Here is a 26,460-nt window from a genome sequence, read left to right on the forward strand (position 1 = left end):
CATTTCCTCTTCATCTACATTCTCTTCCATTTCTATAATATTGTCCTGAAGTACATCGCCCTTGTATAGACCCTCCATATACTCCTTCCATCTTTCTGTATACCCTTCTTTGGTTAGAACCGGGTTTCCATCTGAGCTCTTGATATTCATACAAGTGGTTCTATTTTCTCCAAAGGTCTCTTTAATTTTCCTGTAGGCTGTATCTATCTCACCCCTAGTGAGATAAGCCTCTACATCCTTACATTTGTCCTCTACCCATCCCTGCTTAGCCATTTTGCATTTCCTGTCGATCTCATTTTTGAGACGTTTGTATTTCTTTTTGCCTGCTTCATTTACTGCATTTTCATATTTTCTCCTTTCATCAGTTAAATTCAATATTTCTTCTGTTACCCAAAGATTTCTATTATCCCTCGTCTTTTTACCTACTTGATCCTCTGCTGCCTTCACTACTTCATCCCTCAGAGCTGTCCATTCTTCTTCTACTGTACTTCTTTCCCCCATTCCTGTCAATTGTTCCCTTATGTTCTCCCTGAAACTCTGTACAACCTCTGGTTCTTTCAGTTTATCCAGGTCCCATTTCCTTAAATTTCCACCTTTTTGCAGTTTCTTCAATTTTAATCTGCAGTTCATAACCAATAGATTGTGGTCAGAGTCCACATCTGCCCCTGGAAATGTCTTACAATTTAAAACCTGATTCCTAAATCTCTGTCTTACCATTATGTAATCTATCTGATACCTTTTAGTATCTCCAGGATTCTTCCAGGTATACAACCTTCTTTCATGATTCTTGAACCAAGTGTTAGCTATGATTAAGTTATGCTCTGTGCAAAATTCTACAAGGCGGCTTCCTCTTTCATTTCTTCCCCCCAATCCATATTCACCTACTATGTTTCCTTCTCTCCCTTTTCCTACTGTCGAATTCCAGTCACCCATGACTATTAAATTATTGTCTCCCTTCCCTATCTGCATAATTTCTTTTATCTCATCATACATTTCATCAATTTCTTCATCATCTGCAGAGCTAGTTGGCATATATACTTGTACTACTGTAGTAGGCGTGGGCTTCGTGTCTATCTTGGCCACAATACTGCGTTTGCTATGCTGTTTGTAGTAGCTTACCCGCACACCTATTTTTTTATTCATTATTAAACCTACTCCTGCATTACCTCTATTTTATTTTGTATTTATAACCCTGTATTCAGCTGACCAAAAGTCTTGTTCCTCCTACCACCGAACTTCACTAATTCCCACTATATCTAACTTTAACCTATCCATTTCCCGTTTTAAATTTTCTAACCTACCTGCTGGATTAAGGGATCTGACATTCCACCCTCCGATCCGTAGAACGCCAATTTTCTTTCTCCTGATAACAACGTCCTCCTGAGTAGTCCCCGCCCGGTGATCCGAATGGGGGACTATTTTACCTCCGGAGTATTTTACCCAAAAGGACGCCATCATCATTTAACCATACAGTAAATCTGCATGCCCTCGGGAAAAATTACGGCTGTAGTTTCCCCTTGCTTTCAGCCGTTCGCAGTACCAGCACAGCAAGGCCGTTTTGGTTAGCGTTACAAGGCCAGATCAGTCAATCATCCAGGCTGTTGCCCCTGCAACTACTGAAAAGGCTGCTGCCCCTCTTCAGGAACCACACGTTTGTCTGGCCCCTCAACAGATACCCCTCCGTTGTGGTTGCACCTACGGTATGGCCATCTTTATAACTGAGGCACGCAAGCCTCCCCACCAACGGCAAGGTCCATGGTTCATGCGGGGAGGGGGGGGGGAGGGGGGGGACGGTATGGAGGATGATCGTTTGATCGATGTGACAGGGGGCCCAGGGCGTCAAACTGTTGCAGATGTCGCAGCGCTCGTCTGTGGTCTAATTGGAAATTCGATTACATCACGCTGTTTCTCACGCACTGACGTAGTTACGTTACACATCACCATGTTAGACGTCCTCCTCTGGTAGCTGAGTGGTCAGCTCGACGGAATATCATACCTAACTGCCCGGGTTCGATTCCCGGCTGGGTCGGAGATTTTCTCCGCTCAGGGGCTGGTTGTTGTGTCGTCCTTATCATCATCATTTCATCCCCATCGACGCGCCAGTCGCCGCAGTGTCGTCAACTCTTAAGACTTGCACCAAGCGAACGGTCTACCCGACGGGAGGCCGTAGCCACAAGGCTTTTCCATACCAAGTTACATGCTCCATTTGGGAACCCTCTAGCGGCAGAGGTCTGAAAATATGTAGACGTGAAGAATAAATATGTAAAATTATAATAAAGTTTGTTTTATTTAAAATGCTTTAAGAGTTTTCACATAGAAAGTTCGGAAGTATTACATTTCGGCACGCCCTCCTAAAAAATTTTGTTTGATAAAGAGTATTTGGTCAAATCGTTGATCCGATTAAAAGAGTATAAAAGCAAAAGTTTAACAGAAGTAGTTACAGTGAAATACGAGCGTTGTTCCACAAGTCATGACAACTATGGTGAATCCTGTGAACGTGTGGCATCACAGTAATCGCAGTAAATACATTGGAAAGCCCGCGACAAACATTACCGAAATCAACCGACAGATTGCGACCTCATGCGAGGATGGCCCGATACCAGCGCCTGAAACATTCTGTGTGAGATTGGCCGTGCTACGAGATCGATCTTCCCCCACCCACCCTACCCACCATACCTCAGTCCATGCGACTTCAATCTCCCCACAACTGAGGAAACCGCTGCGTGGAAGGCGCTTTCCAAACAGAGCGAATGTCCTCACGGCATTTCACCGACAGATGGTGCACATTGATGAGAATGTGAAAGGCGTTTATTGTCTTCCCCTTCGGTGGCAATGCTGTGTGTATGAACTTCGGGACAACTTTGAAGCAGTGTAGTTGATTTTGATTAATTTTTGTTCCATTTGTACTCGTGCACAACAAATTTACACAGAGTTCCAGTATGAGTCGTTCATATCAACCTTACCCTTACCTCCCGTACTGGAACCCTACACTGATGAACCAAAACGTTGTGATCACTGCCCACCGCGAGGATGTATGCTGCCTGGTGGCACCGAGTGCATGTGAGTGGAGCGACGCATGCAGAATCGTTCTAGAAACTGTAAGTGGCCCAAGTGCTGAAATCCACCGACTTCAGGGACGTTGACAAACGCCAGACTACTATGGCCCAGTGCCTGGGAGCGAGAATCTCGAAAACGGCAAAGCTGATGGGCTGTTCGCGTGCTACTATCGTGAGCTTCTATGGAAAGTGGTTGAAGAATGCTGAATCCACAAATAGGCGACAAGAAGTTGGACGTCCATACATGACAGTGCTGGCGCAAGCACAAGCGTTTCGGAGCTCACCGTTCAGGGCGCGGTGTTGGACATGGTGTTCCGCAGCAGAGGACCCTTGCATGTTCCCACTTCGACCCAGTAACATCGTCATTTATGATTACAGTGGGCATGGGGGTGAAGTAGTACCAGTGGTCTAGGGGTAGCGTCTTTCATTCATAATCAAAAACGTCTTCGGTCCCGGGCTCGATCCCCGCCACTGCCTAAATTTTGATAAATAATCAGCATTGGCGGCATAAGAAGTCAGCCTCATTCTGCCAACGGCCTTGTCAAAGAGGGCGGAGGAGCGGATGGAGGTTCAGGGCACTCTCTTGTCCTAGGGGTGGGAAATTGCCCCTAAAGGCGGAAGAATCAGCAATGGTCAACGACATGAGGATGCAGAAGGCAATGGAAACCACTGCATTAAAGACACGTAACGTGTATCCACAGGACACGTGGCCTGTAATTGAAGAAGTGTCATGATGATCTCTCCATTGGCAAAAGATTCCGGAATAGTCCGCCATTCGGATCTCCGGGAGGGGACTGCCAAGGGGGAGGTTACCATGAGAAAAAGATCGAATAATCAACAGAAGGATAACGTTCTACGATTCGGGGCGTGGAATGTCAGAAGCTTGAACGTGGTAGGGAAACTAGAAAATCTAAAAAGGGAAATGCAAAGACTGAATCTAGATATAGTAGGGGTCAGTGAAGTGAAGTGGAAAGAAGACAAGGAATTCTGGTCAGATGAGTATCGGATAATATCAACAGCAGCAGAAAATGGTATAACAGGTGTAGGATTCGTTATGAATAGGAAGGTAGGGTAGAGGGTGTGTTACTGTGAACAGTTCAGTGACCGGGTTGTTCTAATCAGAATCGACAGCAGACCAACACCGACAACGATAGTTCAGGTACACATGCCGACGTCGCAAGCTGAAGATGAACAGATAGAGAAAGTGTATAAGATATTGAAAGGGCAATGCAGTATGTAAAGGGGGACGAAAATCTAATAGTCATGGGCGACTGGAATGCAGTTGTAGGGGAAGGAGTAGAAGAAAAGGTTACAGGAGAATATGGGCTTGGGACAAGGAATGAAAGAGGAGAAAGGCTAATTGAGTTCTGTAACAAAATTCAGCTAGTAATAGCGAATACCCTGTTCAAGAATCACAAGAGGAGGAGGTATACTTGGAAAAGGCCGGGAGATACGGGAAGATTTCAATTAGATTACATCATGGGCAGACAGAGATTCCGAAATCAGATACTGGATTGTAAGGCATACCTAGGAGCAGATATAGACTCAGATCACAATATAGTAGTGATGAAGAGTAGGCTGAAGTTCAAGACATTAGTCAGGAAGAATCAATACGCAAAGAAGTGGGATACGGAAGTACTAAGGAATGACGAGATACGTTTGAAGTTCTCTAACGCTATAGATACAGCAATAAGGAATAGCGCAGTAGGCAGTACAGTTGAAGAGGAATGGACATCTCTAAAAAGGGCCATCACAGAAGTTGGGAAGGAAAACATAGGTACAAAGAAGGTAGCTGCGAGGAAACCATGGGTAACAGAAGAAATACTTCAGTTGATTGATGAAAGGAGGAAGTACAAACATGTTCCGGGAAAATCAGGAATACAGAAATACAAGTCGCTGAGGAATGAAATAAATAGGAAGTGCAGGGAAGCTAAGACTAAATGGCTGCAGGAAAAATGTGAAGACATCGAAAAAGATATGATTGTCGGAAGGACAGACTCAGCATACAGGAAAGTCAAAACAACCTTTGGTGACATTAAAACCAACTGTGGCAACATTAAGAGTGCAACGGGAATCCCACAGTTAAAAGCAGAGGAGAGAGCAGATAGGTGGAAAGAATACGTTGAAAGCCTCTATGAGGGTGAAGATTTGTCTGATGTGATAGAAGAAGAAACAGGAGTCGATTTAGAAGAGATACGGGATCCAGTATTAGAATCGGAATTTAAAAGAGCTTTAGAGCACTTACGGTCAAATAAGGCAGAAGGGATAGATAACATTCCATCAGAATTTCTAAAATCATTGGGGGAAGTGGCAACAAAACGACTATTCACGTTGGTGTGTAGAATATATGAGTCTGCCGACATACCATCTGACTTTCGGAAAAGCATCATCCACACAATTCCGAAGACGGCAAGAGCTGACAAGTGCGAGAATTATCGCACAATCAGCTTAACAGCTCATGCATCGAAGCTGCTTACAAGAATAATATACAGAATAATGGAAAAGAAAATTGAGAATGCGCTAGGTGACGATCAGTTTGGCTTTAGGAAAAGTAAAGGGACGAGAGAGGCAATTCTGACGTTACGGCTAATAATGGAATCAAGGCTAAAGAAAAATCAAGACACTTTCATAGGATTTGTCGACCTTGAAAAAGCGTTCGGCAATATAAAATGGTGCAAGCTGTTCGAGATTCTGAAAAAAGTAGGGGTAAGCTATAGGGAGAGACGGGTCATATACAATATGTACAACAACCAAGAGGGAATAATAAGAGTGGACGATCAAGAACGAAGTGCTCGTATTAAGAAGGGTGTAAGACAAGGCTGTAGCCTTTCGCCCCTACTCTTCAATCTGTACATCGAGGAAGCAATGATGGAAATAAAAGAAAGGTTCAGGAGTGGAATTAAAATACAAGGTGAAAGGATATCAATGATACGATTCGCTGATGACATTGCTATCCTAAGTGAAAGCGAAGAAGAATTAAATGATCTGCTGAACGGAATGAACAGTCTAATGAGTACACAGTATGGTTTGAGAGTAAATCGGAGAAAGACGAAGGTAATGAGAAGTAGTAGAAATGAGAACAGCGAGAAACTTAACATCAAGATTGATGGTCACAAAGTCAATGAAGTTAAGGAATTCTGCTACCTAGGCAGTAAAATAACCAATGACGGACGGAGCAAGGAGGACATCAAAAGCAGACTCGCTACGGCAAAAAAGGCATTTCTGGCCAAGAGAAGTCTACTAATATCAAATACCGGCCTTAATTTGAGGAAAAAATTTTTGAGGATGTACACCTGGAGTACAGCATTGTGTGGTAGTGAAACATGGACTGTGGGAAAACCGGAACAGAAGAGAATCGAAGCATTTGAGATGTGGTGCTACAGACGAATGTTGAAAATTAGGTGGACTGATAAGGTAAGGAATGAGGAGGTTCTACGCAGAATCGGAGAGAAAAGGAATATGTGGAAAACACTGATAAGGAGAAGGGACAGGATGGTAGGACATCTGCTAAGAAATGAGGGAATGACTTCCAAGGTACTAGAGGGAGCTGTAGAGGGCAAAAACTGTAGAGGAAGACAGAGATTGGAATACGTCAAGCAAATAATTGAGGACGTAGGCTGTAAGTGCTACTCTGAGATGAAGAGATTAGCACAGGAAAGGAATTCGTGGCGGGCCGCATCAAACCAGTCAGTAGACTGATGACCAAAAAAAAAAGAGGGCTCATCGAGACTGGACTGCGGACCAGTGGAATTATGTCTCCTGGTCGGATTAATCCTGTTTATTGTTAAAACAGGTCGATGGTCGTGTCGAGATTCGCCCTCATCCAGGAGAATGGCTCTTAGAGTCATGCAGCAGCGAGTCACGGACGCAGGCCAATGGGAGCAGCAATATGTTATGGGGTACATTCACCTGGGCTTCTTTGGGACCTACTGTTGTAATCGAAGGCGCCATGACGGCTGAGGGCTACGTGAACATTATCAGATACTACCTGTAGCCCCTTACGGTTGATGTCTTCCCCAGTAGCGACAGCATCTTCCAGCATGATACAATACTGCCCATTAAAATTGCTACACCAAGAAGAAATGGAGATGATAAACGGGTATTCACTGGACAAACATATTATACTAGAACTGACATGTGATTACATTTTCACGCAGTTTGGGTGCATAGATCCTGCGAAATTAGTACCCAGAACAACCACCTCTGGCCGTAATAACGGCCTTGATACGCCTGGGCATTGAGTCAAACAGAGCTTGGATGGCGTGTACAGGTACAGCTGCCTATGCAGCTTCAACACGACACCACAGTCCGTCAGGAGTAGTGATTGGCGTATTGTGACGAGCCAGTTGCTCGGCCACCATTCACCAGACGTTTTCAATTGGTGAGAGATCTGGAGAATGTGCTGTCCAGGGCAGCAGTCGAACATTTTCCGTATCCAGAAGGGCCCGTACAGAACTTGCAACACGCGGTCGTGCATTATCCTGCTGAAATGTAGAGCTCCGCAGGCATCGAATGAAGGGTAGAGCCATGGGTCGTAATACATCTGAAACGTAATGTCCACTGTTCAAAGTGCCCTCAATACGAACAAGAGGTGACCGATACTTGTAACCAATGGCACTCCATACCATCACGCCGGGTGATACGCCAGTATGGCGATGACGAATACACGCTTCCGATGTGCGTTCACCGCGATGTCGCCAAACACGGACGCGACCATCAAGATGCTGTAAATAGAACCTGGATTCATTCGAAAAAATGACGTTTTGCCATTCGTGCACCCAGGTTCGTCGTTGAGTACACCGTCACAGGCGTTCCTGTCTGTGATGCAGCGTCAAGGGTAACCACAGCCATGGTCTCCGAGCTGATAGTCCATGCTGCTGCAAATGTCATCCAACTGTTCGTGCAGATGGTTGTTGTCTTGCAAACGTCCCCATCTGTTGGCTCAGGGATCGAGACGTGGCTCCACGATCCGTTACAGCCATGCGGATAAGATGCCTGTCATCTCGACTGCTAGTGATACGAGGCCGTTGGGATCCAGCACGGCGTTCCGTATTACCCTCCTGAATCCACCGATTCCATATTCTGCTAACAGTCATTGGATCTCGACCAGCCGGCCGCGGTGGTCTAGCGGTTCTAGGCGCTCAGTCCGGAACCGCGGGACTGCTACGGTCGCAGGTTCGAATCCTGCCTCGGGCATGGAAGTGTGTGATGTCCTTAGGTTAGTTAGGTTTAATAAGTTCTAAGTTCTAGGCGACTGATGACCTCAGAAGTTAAGTCGCATAGTGCTCAGAGCCATTTTTGATCTCGACCAACGCGAGCAGCATTGTCGCGATACGATAAACCGCAATCGCAATAGGCTACAATCCGACATTTATCAAAGTTGGAAACGTGATGGTACGCATTTCTCCTCCTTACACGAGGCATTACAGCAACGTTTCACCAGGCAACGCCTGTCAACTGCTGTTTGTGTATGAGAAATCGGTTGGAAACTTTCCTCACGTCAGCACGTTGTAGAAGTCGCCAACGGCGCCAAACTTGTGTGAATGCTCTGAAAAGCTAATCATTTGCATATCGCAGCATCTTCTTCCCGTCGGTTAAATTTCGCGTCTGTAGCACGTCATCTTCGTGGTGTAGCAATTTTAATGGCCAGTAGTGTAATTGTCCGTGTCACAAGACCAGCATTGTGCTGCAGTGGTTTGAGGAGCATGATAGTGAACTCACGCTGATGTCTGGACCACCAAATTCAACTTATGTGAATCCGATGAAACCCAACTGTGACACTATCGAACTCCAGTTCCGCGCGCACAAACCAACCGCCTGTAAATTGCGGGAAGTGTGTGACCTGTGCCTAGGCATCTGCTGCCATAAACCTTTGGACACCTATCAAGTACTTGTCGAATCCTTAACATGCAGAATCACTGCTGAATTACGTTCCAGAAGTGGGCCAACAATCTTTTAAATAGGCGTCACAATATTTTGGCTCATCAGTGCATTCTATACTGGCATTCAGATACACACTGCCGTACTGGTACAATGCACATCGTGGAATTCTCATGTCGTCGCATTGTCGCAAGTGACAGATGAAATGACCCTCATCAATCTTAAGTTCACAATCACAGTACGTGTCCAAGCAAACGCCCGCTAGTAGTTCCCGATACTTTATTATAGCTACGATCGCAACATTCATAAAAATTTTAAAACATATTCATCGCAAGAGTGGGCAAAGACTGTGGGGTGGTAACACTAACGGGAAATTATGCTTTCAGGCGACGTAAAATGTGCAAAACTGGTCGTCTCTTCCTTTCCGACTTCGTACAGTTGTGTTGAGTACAGAACCGCATAAATTCCAATATGATGATGTTGCGCAGGAAACCGTCACTGGCAGAACCTCGTACGTAGTTCATATTAGCTGTCTGGTATGACAAACGTTGAAAAACTAATATTTAATTTTACAGCAGGTCAGGTTGACTGCAGATTAACGATATGCCAGTGTCGTGAATATGGCATAGTTCTTTTTCCATCTGTGGAAGGGGTTCTGGGCGCTCAAATGCTGCGTTTCAGAAGACTAAAGTCTTATATCGATTTGCGATCTTGTTTTTGTGACTCATTTAGAAAAAATACCAACTCCATCGTTACGAGTAATGATGCAGTAAGAAATAAACAGAAGTAATTGTTGCATTGGGATGAGAGGTCCTCTTTTAATTTGTGATTTCTACCATCTTTCCCCAGCTATTGTCTGCACAGTTTCGAGTGCAGTGAAAAAGTAGTGCGCGCAACCGGCAAAACTATAAACCCTTGCACAAACTGACATTCTAAGACTTCTTGGTATAATTATATTTTCTTTTAAAGTTCATAGAATTGTTGAAATCATGTTACGTCCAAGCGCTATAATTAAAAATGATTATTTATGATTTTACAACGAAGAATATCTTTTATTGATTTTTGCAACCTAACAAGTGGTATAAATTTGCTTCAAGTGCAGGGTTACAATATTTCAATAAAAATCAGGATACAAACCCCATTTAATGCCTGAAAGTATGTTGTCTTCACGTCGCCATACTGTGTGATAACAAGTCTTGTGAAGCCTTTTCTTTCACGTCAGTTATTGTTTTTTATTGTAAGTTATTTCGAATTTATCACTGAACAACACATTTCACTTCACAACTTTTTGGATTACCTAGCTTGCTCCTTAGTCACTTTAGATTTTATATTTACAGATCTTCATTTACTTGGGCTAAGCAAACTCCTGCCAGGTTAGCATATAATAATGACAAACATTGCAAACATTTCTCTAACTGGTAATTATGAGCTATTCACGAAACAACTTTTTGAATTTCTATACACGATGAAGCAATACTACTGGAGATTTGAGTCACTCACAATTTCTTGTAACCTAGCTCTCCTCGCGTAATTTTCAAACAATTTAATAGGAACCAGCAGCATTGCTGCTGGTAACATTATTACAGATATATCCAAAAAGATGATATAAGTTCTGCAATAAATTGTATGTCAAACCATGATGATCAACTGCTGAAAAAAAGTGGAAAACCACAAGAGTAATAAGTAGGAAGAGAACCGAGGAATTCAAGACCTGCTTGTGGAATATGGACTGATTCGATATACACACCACACCTCCTGTAAATTAAAAGTACGAAATATCCCATAATTTAACCCCGTCTACTTTAAAACGTTTTTAGTAATTACCTCACACCATTAGATTAAATGATCTTAAGCCCTGGTTTGAAACTGGCATCGAAACATTACGCAAAACTAAGAGAAGATTATATTTCATATAAATCTTGGTTACTGAATGAAATCACATTACAAATGTATTGTAGTTTTTTGAACAAAGTCATCTGAACATAAAAAAACGTGTAGTTTAAAGAGCTCTCAGCTATTAGTTCGTTATTTAGCTATAAACAAATTGCCTCACTTTCGCCTTTCATTAAACATGTTATAAAGTATAGACGGAAAGGTCAGCTGACAGCGTGAGGAATCATGTGGAATACACGTCCTGTTTAAAACAGCATCGTTCTGTTCGTTTCACATGATACGCGCCCCACTAGCAGCTGCTAGGAACACTTCGAAGATGTACAACAATTTTCACACAGTCTACACTGATATATGCGTTTCCAGATGGAACAACAGAGGTCCCAAAATATTTATACTGAAGAAGTATTCCAACAGGAGTGTCTCGTCAGCTGAAACTTTTTACTCAGTGGATATACTCCTGAGGTAATGTGGAGCATCTGTAGCACTCTGGGATTTACAGTTGGGGGATGACCGTTAACACGCAGTACGCATGCAGAGAAAAGTCTGTTGCGGAGAACCTCAGGGTAAGCAGTGGTTCTCTCAGCACTGCGTTGGGCAATGTGAATACTGTAAAGAACTGTGAATTACTTTCTGCCATTACACTCCCAACAGATAATGCTATACTGCACCTTCATTTTAAAGCATAAGATGAAAGGTCAGCATTGTATAATAACAATGCCTTTCGCAGTGAATTGTACAAGATGCATAACATACGTTTGTAAGAATACGCAAACCTTCACAAGATGTACGAGAGTGTAGCACTATCTATCGTCGTATTAGGGAAAATGGAACACAGACAGGGAGTTTAGGTAAGAAATTGAGGGATTTATTCTGAGTGATTGATTATGTTAGTGACCGACATTTGTTGCAGTAGGATTAGACAAGCTACTCGTGGTATGGTTGGGGCGGGATCAAGAATGTGAACTGGGAGTAGTTCTGGCAGTATGTGGTGGTGTCATTCACGTGAAATGTGGAACGAGCTGCCAGTCTGACTTTATGAATGATACAGATATTTTGAAGGACAGTTGTAATGAAAGTAATTATGTCTTCTATGGAAGGGTTAGAAGGTAGGGAGTTGTTAAAATGGAGCGCTGTTTACATGGAGTGAATGGCTCACAGGTTTTCTTTGTAGCAGAGGGTCAGCCGCGCACTTGTATGGGTAGGTCAGGTGGGATGTTACATTGAGGTAGGAGTACATTAGTCTGTCTCCTCAGACGACATGTCAGCAAGCACTAAAGAACCGAACCAGGTGTTCTAAAATGTGGAGGTCCACACTCAGTTTGCTCTTGCAGAGCCAAAAGCAATTGCTAGCGTTTAGTCATAGGCAAATCATGTGTGTAGTATAAGAGAAGGAGAATGGATCAGGAATTACTCACAAAATCTTAGCTACCTTAGGGTTTTGCTTATACGCTAAAGCGGTTACGAGTCGATAACATTACTTTCGCTCCAATTCATCACAACTGGCAGCCAAATCCCAGTCTGTATAATGTGCATAGGATGTTAACAACAGATCATGGAGTGTGACCACCTTAATCTTCATCTGCCCGCGACGCAGGAACGTTGCTTTGTGAAACGAACTGTGGTGTTGTGAGGTGATCATACCGTTGTGTTGGCGAAATTTCTTGATGTGACATGATTTCAGAGCCACTGTCCGAAAGACCAGAGTGAGTGTCACCCCTTATGAGTTTTTGCAAACGACCTGCAGAGGGCCCTAGCGAGAAGTTCACGTCACTGTTGTTTTAAAATTGTCATTTCTTATCGTTAAAACAGGTTCAGTTCTCAAATTAGCACGAGTACTTTGCTTATAAAGAGCCTCAAAGAAAAAGTGTTGTGAATAATGGAAATTTCTCGTGAAGGTTTTCGATGGACGAATTTTTTTATTGCGATTTTCGTAAATGCTAGTTTCAACAACAACGCTGCGTATCTCTTCATTCAGTTTTCAATAATTAATTAATTTGAGAAAAATGTGACTAAGTAGATTTCCCCAGTGTATTAACTGGTGTTATTCTTGTTGGGTATGCAGAGGAATCATACAGTCATCTAGACACATTATTTCAGGGGTATCTAGTCGACTTCTTCAGGTGAGAACGCTGTTTGCCTAGTGCAAAAGGTTAAAATGGCTCTGAGCACTATGGGACTTAACTTCTGAGGTCATCAGTCCCCTAGAACTTAGAACTAGTTAAACCTAACTAACCTAAGGACATCACGCACATCCATGCCTGAGGCAGGATTCGAACTTTCGACCGTAGCGGTCGCGCGGTTCCCGACTGCAGCGCCTAGAACCGTTCGGCCACTCCGGCCGGCTTGCCTAGTGCAGATCTGGGTCAGGTAACAGAGAATGTAGGTTCTTTATGCAAGCATTTTACAAAGGAGGATGCCGTGGTTATAGTGGGTTGTCCGGGAAATAGCATTGACAGAGACTCTGAATATTCCATAGAGAGTGACCTGGTGAAAATAGCATCATCAACGAAGCATACGAGTGTGGGATTTGTGTCTGTGTTGAGACGCCATGATCGGCCTCATTTGAACTCTTCCGTCGGGAGGGTGAACTTGGAGTTGGAGTGGCATATTGGTTTGATTCCCGTGGATGATATCGATAGGTGGGACTACACTAGGCATGACCTTCACCTCAATAGGAAAGGAAAGGGAAAATTGTCTGGGTCGATTGCAGTAAACTTAAGGGGGAACACGGTCACAAGTGGTAAAATACCAGTGGTCACAGGTGTAAGAGAGATGCCTTTTTTAGGATAGGGAAGGGGGAAAGAAAACGAGTTTTAAGAGAGATTGGCAGTTACACTCAGTTTGAGAAAACAGATGAACAGGAGTCAGATTTTAGCATACAGCCTCCATTTAAACAATGTTTAACAGAAAGTAATCAGAAACTGTCAGTTCATCTTCGCCAAAGCAGTTATAATACCATTAGTATGCAGTGTCAGTTATCTTTGTTACATCAGAACATTCCGGGACTCGGAAATAAAGTTGATGAACTACTCATTTGTATTGATGAAATGAATTCATCTAACCAAATTGACATTATCTGCCTCTCTGAACATCAAGTGACCACTGGTATAGATATGTCAGACATTTCAGGATTTAAGCTAGCTTCCTGCTTCTGCAGAGTAGATATGGATGGAAGAGGAGTTGCCACATTTATTAAAAACTGCCATAAATTCAAGAACATTGACATTAATAAATTCTGTTTAGAGCAGCATCTAGAAGCATGTGCAACAGAAGTAGAGTTCCATAACAGATCCTATATAATACCAACTATTTACCGAGCACCTGCAGGGAATTATAATCTATTCATAAATCATCTAGAAGATCTATTGGGTTACTTAACAGGAAGAAACAAAGAAATTTTGATTGCTGGTTACTATAATACAGTTTTTCTAATGCAATCTTCCAGTAAACATTTACTGCAGTTAGTAATGTTGTCTTTCAATCTAACTCACACTGTAAACTTTCCAACTAGGATCACTAAATCCTCAAGGACAGCCATTGATAACATTTTTATAGACAAATCAAAGGAACTAAATCGTATCATAAAACTTGTAATAAATGGACTATCAGATCATGACATGCAGCTCCTTGTTTTAGATGTAAATTCTAAGCAGATTATCAATAATGCTAAATCTGAGTACAGGAGAGTAGTCAATCAACCAAAAATTGAGTGTTTTAGAAAACTGCTCAACGATATGAACTGGAAAGATGTTTATAGTGCTCATGACGTGAATGAAAAATATAACACATTCATGAACAATGTCAGTACCATGTTTTAAAACTGTTTACCTCTAAAAGTTACTCAAATTAAACAGACGTCTATAATAAAACCATGAATTACACAAGGAATAAAGATTTCCTGTAAGACAAAAAGGAAAATGTATCTGTCGACCAAGAATAGCTCCAATGCTGATGATTTACCTAAATACAAAGAAAACTGTAAAATATTAAAAAAAGTAATTCAGGCATCTAAACAAATGCACTATGAGAAGAAGATAGCAATGTCAGGGAACAAAATAAAAACAATATGGGATATAGTGAAAGAGTAGACTGGTAGAACCAGAAAGGAACAGGAGCAAATAGCATTAAGGGTAGATGACACATTAATAACCGATGGACATAGTGTGGCAAATCTATTTAACAAGTACTTTATATCCATTACTGATAGAATTGGATTGTCTCGATCAGTAAATAATGCCCTTGAATATCTGAAACTAGTCTTTACAAATAGCTTCAGGTACATGAATATGTCACTCACTTCACCAAAAGAAATAACTTCCATAATAAAATCCTTAAAAACAAAGCATTCTGGTGGTTACGATGAAACATCAACAAAGTTAATTAAGGTATGTTCTTGTGAGTTTAGTACAATTCTAAGTTAGGCCTACTTGTGTAACCAGTCAATTATAACTGGGACATTTCCTGCCTGGCTAAAATATGCAGATGTTAAGCCTCTATTCAAGAAAGGGGATAAAGAGATACCATCAAACTATAGACCGATTTCACTTTTGCCAGCGTTCTCAAAAATTGTAGAAAAAGTAATGTACAGGCAGCTTCTCAACCATCTGACCACAAATAACATATTATCAAATACACACTTTGGATTTCTGAAGGGTTCTGATATTGAGAAGGCTATTTACACCTACAGTGAAAATGTACTTAATTCATTAAATAACAGATTACAAGAAGAAGGTATTATCTGTGATTTGTCAAAGACATTTGATAGTGTGAACTTCAACATCCTTTTAAATAAATTAGAATTCTATGGTGTCATGGGCATTGCTGTGAAATCATACCTCGCTAACAGGAAACAAAGGGTGTCAGTGGAAGGGACTAGTGAATTAAGTCATCAGTCATCATCACAATGATCAGAAATTATATGTGGTGTCCCAGAAGGATCCATCTTAGGGCTGTTGCTTTTTCTTGTGTACATTAATGATCTCTCATCAGTTACACTGCCAGAAGCAGAGTTCCTTTTGTTTGCAGGTAACACAAGTATTGCAATAAACAGTATGTCGAGTGTAGTTCTAGAAAGATCTACTAACGATATTTTCATGGATATTAATAAATGGTTTAAAGCCAACTCACTGACATTAAACTTCGAAAAGACTCACTATATACAATTCAGAACCTGTAAGAGGTTTCCACCCAACATATGCATAAAGTATGAAGAGGAGCAGATAGAAGAGGTTGACAGTCTTAAATTCCTGGGATTACAACTTGATAATAAATTCAGTTGGGAGGAGCACACCACAGAACTGCAGAAACGCCTTAACAAATTTGTATTTACAGTTCGAGTGTTATCTGACATAGGCGACATAAAAATGAAAAAGTTTGCATACTTTGCCTAATTTCATTCCATAATGTCACATGGTATAATATGTTGGGGTAACTCTTAAAGTCAAACAAAAGTTTTCAGAGTCCAAAAGCGTGTAATACGTATTATTTGTGGAGTAAATTCACGGACGTCCTGTAGAAACCTCTTCAAAGAACTGGGTATACTAACTACTGCCTCTCAGTATATTTACTCCTTAATGAAATTTGTCCTAAATAATATATCTCTTTTTCCAACAGAGCTCAGTTCATACATACAATACTGGGAACAAAAATGATCTGTACAAGGACTTAAAAAGCACTTACTTTAGTTCAAAAAGGGGTCCACTACTCAGGAACACTCATCTTCAATAATTTGCCAGCAAATATAAAAAAATTAGTTACAAATAAAGATCAGTTTAAAAGGAGCCTGAAAGACGTACTAGTGGCCAACTCCTTCTACTCCACTGACGAATTTTTTAATAGAAACAAATGATGTATTGTATATATTCATACTATTAGTATTGTTACTTCAGCTAAAAAAAACAAAACAAAAAAAACAGACATGTTCCACATCCACGAGGATCTCCTCAGCACGGAGCTATGGAACGAAAAAATAATCTAATCTAATCTCTAATCTCCCTGACATTGATTCACACCGTTAACAGTGGTCCTTTTACACGCCCGCGGACGGCCAGAAATCGTTACTGCTGGTCCCTAAAGCAAGTGAAGTTACAGCGGGCCAATTATGAAAGCTGACAGAAACAATGAATCGCTATCGAGCACCTCTGTCAATACATCCCGCCGGCTGAATCAAAAACCGTTGATTTTTAATGTCACATAAAACGGAATTCCATATATTACTTAAAATTTGTGCACAACTCACAGGGGTCCTGTGGATGTTGGCAAGGAGAGCTTACACCATCTCGGATGCGAAAAGCCTGACACGACAGCAGAATGGCTACACTGACAAACAAATCCATCGTGACTTCGAGTTTGTACCTCCGCCAGAACCAATAGAAGATGTATGTAGATCGGTTGTTCTCCTACCATATGCAAGGGCGTATCCCCAAAGATGGAAATGTACAACATTGCTTCCGTTGTTTTTTCTCGAAGTTCGAGGCTTCATTGTGAAAAAATCTATGCCCATTTCTTTCTCCCATCTTTCAGACAGCATACGAATGCCGCGGCATAAGGAGTGGGTGGCTTTTAATGAGATCCATGAATCGGTCCAATTTTGTGCTTGTCCTTATGGCCGGGAGTGCTGGTCAACCAGACCGTAATCCAACGATCGAAAATGGTGGTAGGCATATGGAGCAATTTCGAGAGAATACGACGGATGGGGCAGGACTTATTTTTTCAACATTTTCAAGTAAGTTTTGAAGGATTTTGAGAATGAGCTCGAACATTTTCATGTTGCGTAAGCACCTTTTCATGTCTGTCGCTGTATTGTGGCCATTTGTATTTCAGTGGTCAGATCAAACACAACTGCTTTCGATAATGATCTCTTGTGTGGTTTCAGTAGCTTCGAAAACCTTCTCTTTTCCACCACCATGCCGGTCTTCGTTGTCAGAATCACTGTTCCCGAAGAGTTGAAACCATTCTCTGCACGTTCTTTCACTAACAGGTGTCTCTCCGTAGGTCTTACCCAGCATTTTATGAGCATCATCCGCGGATTTATTCGTGTTAAAGCATAAAATTAAAATTTTCCGCCGATGGCGAAAACTGGGTTTGTTAGCTGACATATTCAATCAAGAATAACTTTACGATGGAAACACAAATCGACTAATATTTTAATGGTATTATGTTTACAAACGTCTAAGCTTATTGTATGACACTTATGGCCTACCTCCTGCACCATCACTTAACGCTACTGCCATCTATCGCAAAAATGCGGAAGCAAAGTTGTGTGTATTTCGTAGGCCGGCCAAGATTAAAGCTCCCCTTGGTTCGGTAAAAGATGGTCTAGGACCAAGAAAGTCCGGCATTTACAAAATCTCTTGCCATTGTGGAAAACCATGTATTGGCCAGACAATTAGCACCATTCAAGACAGATGTGCTAAGCACCAGTGCATCACCAGACACGGTTATTACAAACTGAGAAATCTGCGCTATCTAACCGGGCGACGCAGATTGAGATTGATGCATGGTGAGACACAGATAGCTTCCCATGCGTCTCGCTATTGGCACTATATGTTAAAGAAATCGACTGAAATTAGATTGGTAGAAAACATAGTAAATGAAGACATTGGCTATCCTTAAAAAATGTGGAACTTAGTTTTATCTGAAAATGAAAAATAACGGTCTTTCATTCGAACGGCATAATGTATTGACAGAGGTTCTTGATAGTGAGTCATCTTCTCTGCCAACTTTCACCACAGGTGCGCTGTAACTTCATTCCGTCATGGGGCAACAGCGTCGATTTCTGGCGAATGCACTGTTAGTCTTCCACGGCGTACGTAAGGGCCGCCGTTCAATGTATCAATAAAATAAATCACAACACCAGTCATAAATTAATCTAGACTAATGAAATTTCAGGAATACTTTTTTCTGGGTAATATACTTATGTGATTAACAGTGCAAGATCAAAGGTTAGTAAAGCGCGAGATAACCCATTGCAAATGTGAAATGCTGCTACATTAATAACCGGTGTAACCGACAGAGTGTTGAATGCAAGCACGCACACGTGCATGCACTGTGTGTACTGTTGCCGGATGTCAGTTTGTGAGCTGGAGTCCCATGCCTGTTGCACTTGGTCTGCCAATACACGGACGGTTGATGCTGTCCATGGATGACGCTGGAGTTGTCGTCCGATGATATCCCACATGTGATCTGGTGATGGGATAGGACGGAGCAACATGTCGACACTTTGTACAGCATGTTGGGTTGGAACAGCAGTATGTGGTCGAGCGTTATCCTGTTGGAAAACAACCCCTGGTTCGTGAATGGCAGCAAAACAAGTCAATCACCAGACTGAGGTACAGATTTGCAGTAACGGTGCGTGATCCTGCTGTTGTACGAAATCGCACCCCAGACCATAACTCCAGATGTAGGTCAAGTGCATCTAGCATGCAGACATCTTGGTTGCAGGTGCTCTGCTGGTCTCTTTGTAACCAACACACGACTATCACTGGCACCGGGGCAGAACCAACTTTCATAGGAAACACTACAGATCTCCACCCTGCCCTCCAAAGAGCTCTTGAGTTACACCACTGAAGTCGCAAATGGCTGTGGTTTGGGGCCACTGGAATGCACGCTGCAGGGCTTCTGGCTCGAAGCTGTCCTGGAAGTAACCGTTTTGTAACCGTTCGTTGTGTCACTGTAGTGTCAACGTCTGCTCAAATTGCTGCTGCAGATGCAGTGTGATGCGTGAGAGCCGTACGCCAAACACGATGGACTTCCCTCTCAGTAGTGGCATGTGGTCGTCCGGAGACCAGTCTTCTTGCGACCGTACATTCACGTGACCACCACTGCGAGCATTCTTGTACAGTGGCTACATTCCTGCCAAGTCTTACTGCAGTATCGCAGAACGAATATCCAGCTTCTCGTAGCCCTATCAAACGATCTCGTTAAAACTCAGTGGGGTGTTGATGATGGCGTATTTGTCGCCTTAATGGCGTTCTTATCTAACAACAACTCATCGCGTCCGGTCTCAAAGGCAATTAACTGTCACGACCGATACAGCGTGTATTTAAAGCAAACACGATTTGCATCCTCATAGTAGCACCACTCTTACGCGATTGGCGCGAAACTGGAACAGACATCAACTTTCAGATGCAGAAACACGTCTGCCAACTTTCGTTTATGTCGCACAACTCCTTCTTGGTACTGTGATTTTTTCTGTCAATGCAATTCCTGCAAAATCAGTTAACATTGTTATCACATGAAAGCAGCGGCCAGATGGAGAGCTGAAATACTGTGTCTAGATAAGTGACAGTCAATATTGATTCATCAAGTGGCTGTGATGCGCCTGCTCTTCGTCTTTTGTTCTTAGTATAATTCGATAGATTCCATTTTATAATCTGTTCGTCTGTGTCAATGATATTGCTGCCCACAAACAGCTTCAATCAGCTACAGGAGAAGACACCATCACGCTTCCAGGTATCTGTGCAACGCAATAGCTATCAGACCTATTCCCAACATTTATATCGGCTACCGCAAATTCCATAGTCTCTAACTGCCCATAAACTTACATATCTTCCGCCGTCCTACAGGAATCGCCTGCAACTTTTTTTGCCAAATTTGGAACATTTTAGGGACAATATTCAGGCTCAGAATAATATCCAAGACTTGAGTGACTTCATGTGCACTCTTGTTTTAGAATTAATTCATCATGCAGTCAGCTGGATCCAAATGACATGCCACCAGTTATATATAGAAACCACCGTATTATCAACTCGACTTAGAAGGCTTCAATTTTTCCAATAGAATACACGATCAGTAAGATCCACTCGATTAATGTCAGTTATCCATCAATTTTGACGATTGTAGCCAGACTGTTAGTTCTGACTTTCAGGTTAGAGTCTTCACATACATCTACGTCTACATGACCACTCTGCAATTCACAATCAAGTGCCTGGCAGAAGGTTCACCGAACCACCTTCTACCGTTTCAATCTCAAACGGCGCGCAGGAGAAACGAGCACTTAAATCTTTCCTTGCAAGGTTTTGTTCCTCTTATTTTATTACGATGACCATTTCTCTCTGTGCATATGGGAGCCAACAAAATAGTTTCGCATTCGGAGGAGAACGTTGGTGACTGAAATTTTATGAGAAGATCCTCCCGTAACGAAAAACGCATTTGTTTTTATGATTGCCAACCCAATCGCGTATCATACCCGTTGCATCCTGTCCCGTATTTCGTGATAATACCAAACGATCTGCCCTTATTTGAACTTTCTCGATGTCATCCGTCAATTTTATCTGATGCAGACCCTACAACGCGCAGAAACAATCCAGAAGAGGACGGACATACGTAGTGCAAGCAGTCTTCAGTAGACCTGTTACATTTTCTAATTGTTCTGCCAATTACAGTATAAAGTATTTCGAGAAAAAATGAACTGATGAAAAGAGTAGCATCGAGCAGTTAATACATGAAACTACAGCAATCCAGTAATTACAGGCCTCCCAATGAAGTGATCACTATTCCAGTTCGTTGCAGCGCACATAAAACTACAACGTGGCTCATTTATAAATGTGCCTTTCGTTTCCCACAGATGATGAAGAGCGCTAAATCTCGCACGGTATGAACCACCGAACTACATTTTCGGCAGTCTTGATGCTCAGGTTACAGCGTGAAACTGCCAGGCAACAGCCTGAAATGATGCGACTCCTCTATCGCTTCTATTGTCAAACGACGTTTCACCCTCGATGGTGTTATCACCTTATCGGACAAAGCCAGTCGCTGATATTTTCGTATATTCTCCAACTCGCTCTATTATGGGAAATCTTGAAAGACGTCACGGTACTGGACCAGTCCCACTCTGATCGCTTTGACAGAAAACTCGCCTCCTTCTCTCCAAATAACTGGGTCACGCAAATGGCATATCGACAAAGCTGACTGGGAAAGATATTCGACATAATATAAATTAATAATTTTTCTCCCCACGTCGTTGGACGAATGGTATGTGATTTCTTCAAGCAGACGTTGTAGAAGGCAGCTTCTAAAACGAGTCCAAAAAACCTGTTCACCGCTCAGGCGATAAGTAGCCTAGGACTTTGTGAACTACTTTGAAGATAACACAAACTCAAGATTTTAGACGATGTCCCACACAGGAAACGTGCCTAAAATATAAAAAAAGTCGACTCCTGAATTAAGCAACTCTTAAACAATGCAAAAAATTAAGCGCAGTGCTAACATGATGAACATGTGAACGAAATTTAAAAGGTTCAAAAACGCGAAATATGCCTACAACACGGAGTTACAGGACAAATAGGTTTTGCTGTCACAATCGCCCCATCTACCAGCTCTGAAAAACTTTCACTTGATCTCATGCAGTAGAACCACTTTCTGCTCAGACCTGTCACTGTGAATGAGCTTCAACAGGCAATCAAGCAAACATGAGACAACGTCCCTGGGATTGAATACGTTTGTCATCCGAAACCCTTAATTGCCATCAAAAGCGCTACACATCCTAAATGAAATATGGTCTATTGAATCTCGCCCAGCGGCGTGAGTTACATAGATTTTTGTTTCCATACTGAAGAACGGAAAAGGTCGGGTCATACCGCATCTTATGGCCTGATTTTCAAGAGCTAGTGCACCAGTAAAACTCGGAAAAGGATGGATGTTAAGCACAATTTACTTGCTGTCTAAAATCGAAATGGATTCAGGAAAGATACCAGGACTTACGGTAATCATGAAATATTAACCACTGATATCTTTGCCGCATTTGTCAGGCCCAGCTTCCTCGCATCAGTCTTTCGATATCTCAGTTGCATATTGCTGGGCCACGGATAAATACCAGCATGGATTTGGAGAATTCCTGAAAATTTTGCGCAGCTGTTGCCGGAAGGTAGGAGTTAAGGGACCTAAGGACACATTGGGTAGTGGGCACTGGAATGTTGTTATTAAGCAAACGGTTTGCGATGCAGGTTTACGACACCTCTCGCTTTGCGAGGAAGCATGGCCTGGTGGGCACTGTAAACAAATATGGATACGAGTAAGGAGTAATCATGCACAACATTGGGCATTTACGTGGCATGAAAAACGCGACTAGCAACCTGTGTGTGGAGGCCGAATTGGGCTACTTAAATATGACTCTATAATTACTAAGGAACACTCCACTCATCCTCTCCAGTGAGACTACGTCAGATGGGTAAGGAAAGGAGTATAAATCAGGAAGCCCAGAGGCTCAAGGCAGGCAATCGTGTTGCTATTCTGTTCGCGTCTGGAACCATAGAGAATGACGACTGTTTAAGTTGTAGACCAACCACGGTGACCATCTCGTAAGGAATTTCGGCGGCCAACCGACCCACTGAACCAACCGCCAAGCTCTGGCGTAAGGACGTGACGCAGCCGTGGTGAGGTGGATCCGAAACTTGGCGCTGCAAGAGTGCGAGGAGCAGGGGGTGGCCAGTCTCCACATTCTTGGTGGCGTCATCCAACGGACTGCAAGCTGCTGCCTGCAAGGACGAAGCCAGGATGCAATTTCGCATCATCCAGGGTCAGAGGCGTCCTCAGTCACAGACGGAGCCGCCCTGGGCGGGTGACTGGAGTTGCTGAGGCTCTTCTACAACAACGGCTGCTGGCTGCTACCCTTCAGCGCTCTACATGGTGACCACGAGAAGCGCTTGAGGGAACAGCCAGCCTCCGAAGGGCAGGGAAGAGGCTTCCGACTCGACGGACGCACGCTGCTGGCCACGTCACCTGGGACGGGACAGGAGACGGTACGTCACGATGACGGAGCGGTCTGGTTCCGTAGCAGCATATCCTGAAGCTGGCGTTTGTACTCACACGTACACATGCCGCGCCACCATCTTCTGGATCAAAAGAGGCACTGAGTATTCTTCGGCGGAATAAAAGTCAATGCCAATCTTGTCTATGTACACTGTGTGATCAAAAGCATCCCGACATCCCCAAAAACATACGTTTTTTTCATATTAGGTGCGTTGTGCTGCCACCTACTGCCGGGTACTCCATATCAGCGACCTCAGTAGGCATTAGACATCGCGATAGAACAGAATGGGGCGCTCCGCGGAACTCACGAATTTCGAACGTGGTCAGCTGATTGGGTGTCACTTGTCATACGTCTTCCCTCGAGTTTTCCACACTCCTAAACATCCCTAGGTCCACTGTTTCTGATGTGATAGTAAAGTGGAAATGTAAAGGCACACGGACAGCACAAAAGCGTACAGGCTGACCTCGTCTGTTGACTGACAGAGACCGCCAACAGTTGAAGAGGGCCGTAATGCGTAATAGGCAGACATCTACCCAGACCATCACACAGGAATTCCAAACTGCATCAGGATCCACTGCAAGTACTATGACAGTTAGGCGGGACGTGAGAAAACTCGGATTTCATGGTCGAGCAGCTGCTCATAAGCCACACATCACGCCAGTAAATGCCAAACGACGCCTCGCTTGGAGTAAGGAGCGTAAACATTGGACGATTGAACAGTGGAAATACGTTGTGTGGAGCGACGAATCATGGTCCACAATGTGGCGATCCGATGGCAGGGTGTGTGGATGGCGAATCCCCAGTGAACTTCATCTGCCAGCGTGTGTAGTGACAACAGTAAAATTCGGAGGCAGTGGTGTTATGGTGTGGTCGTGTTTTTCATGGAGAGATCTTGCATCCCTTATTACTTTGTGTGGCACTATTACAGCACAGGCCTACATTGATGATTTAAGTACCTTCATGCTTCCCACTGTTGACGAGCAGTTCGGGGATGGCGATTGCATCTTTCAACACGATCGAGCACGGCCTGTGGCGGAGCGGTTACACAGACGTAACATCCCTGTGATGGACTGGCCTGCAAAGAGTCCTGACCTGAATGTTATAGAACACCTTTGGGATGTTTTGGAACGCCGACTTTGTGCTGGACCTCACCGACCGACATCGATACCTCTCCTCAATGCAGCACTCCGTGAAGAATGGGCTGCCATTCCTCAAGAAACCTTCCAGCCCCTGATTGAGCGTATGCCTGCGAGAGTAGAAGCTGTCATCAAGGCTAAGGGCGGCCATCACCATATCGAATTCCAGCATTAACGATGAAGGGCGCCACGAACTTGTAAGTCATTTCCAGCCAGGTGTCTGGATACTTTTGATTACATAGTGTATCTCTGCACGCCCCGGCGTGGTTCATCCCCTTCTCCCAAATCGTATCTCTGGCACCCTAGAGCATCATGACCAATGAGGTCGTGGAGTCGTAACAATCTGGGGTCGGAGTGCTCGTTTAGCTTCCCAGTTCGACAAATTGTATCGGGAAGTTTAGTCCACGTCCAGTACTACAGTTTGGTGACAGAGCTGGTTTAGGTGAGTGGCGAGTGACGCAGTGGCATTTGACGTGGGTTCAGTGGTGTCAACTCAGCAAAACGTGGTGTATTATTTTTAATGTTCGCTCTCGGTGTCAGAGTTAACTGTGTGATGTTTACAGTTACTTTTGTGAAGCCACAGGAAAATGTGGACTTATCTTTATTTAGAAACATGACATGATAATGTAGTAACAGTGAGGCGTTAATTTTGTAATTTGTCTGGGCGCGATTTCCCATGTACGAGAGATATAGCAGCTACTTGTTCTGTGTGTTGGCGAATTGGTCATCTGGCTAGTAGCCTACCGAGTGTAGATGGGCGGTAATTCGCCGGAAGAATTAATTTGTGGTTAGATTTTAGTGTGGGGGGCAGTCGAACAGGAGTTTGAAAAAAAAAAAGAGGAAGAAGTAGACTACGTGAAATGATGGCTACTACTACCGCTGATGTAGTTGCTGCTTTAATTCAGGGAGAGCTTGCGTTAACAGAGGAATTGGAGCATGAGGGGCAGAGAAATTTCGAACTTAATCGTGAGTTAGAATCTGGTAATTCGATTCAGGTTCAGCCGCAATTGGAGTCAGACGAAAATAAGTTCAGATGGAGAGTGCTTCCTGCTCAATAGTGATCACATTAAACCCCTCTCGGGCAAGGCAACGGACCACGTGACAATTTTTATTGAAGATGTTAGAGACGATGCGGAAGCGCTTGGGTGGTCAGACGAAATAACCCTGCATGTTGCTAGTACGCGTTGGCAGGGGACGCCAAAGCATTTGCTGTGTACCATGAGACCTTGAGTAAAGCACGTATGTTGGTCGCTAGACTGTGCCAGCGGTACCAGGAACATAATAGGGCGCGATTTTTTCTGGAGTAACTTAGTACTTTGTCAATGCAATGCAACAAATCTGTGGAGGCTTTCTCGGATAGAATCGATAAACTGAATGCAAAGACGTATGTACCGACCCAGAACGCAGACGCAAATAGGGTGTCATTGCAAGAGCAGTGGACGTTTTCTGCGTGGTATACCCGCAGATCTGTCACGGAGGGTACGAATGGAAAATCCGGAGGACTTACCATCAGCTCTTAGGATCTCAATACGTGTAAAAGAGGGTGGATATTGCAAAAAGCAAAGAGTGAACCACCGAGTGTTCGCTTCCGACGTCAGGTGTTACAGATATGGTCAGGAGGGCCCATAGGGAAGCAATGTAGGCAACCGCAGTGCGATGCTTATGGTGAATGGGCCACTGGGCACCTGATTGTAGAAGGAGGAAATGCGGGAAGCACCGGCAAGGGAAGCAGCCGTCAAACGCA

Source organism: Schistocerca piceifrons, chromosome 4 (assembly GCF_021461385.2).
Source record: "Schistocerca piceifrons isolate TAMUIC-IGC-003096 chromosome 4, iqSchPice1.1, whole genome shotgun sequence".
In the NCBI taxonomy this organism is placed as follows: domain Eukaryota; kingdom Metazoa; phylum Arthropoda; class Insecta; order Orthoptera; family Acrididae; genus Schistocerca; species Schistocerca piceifrons.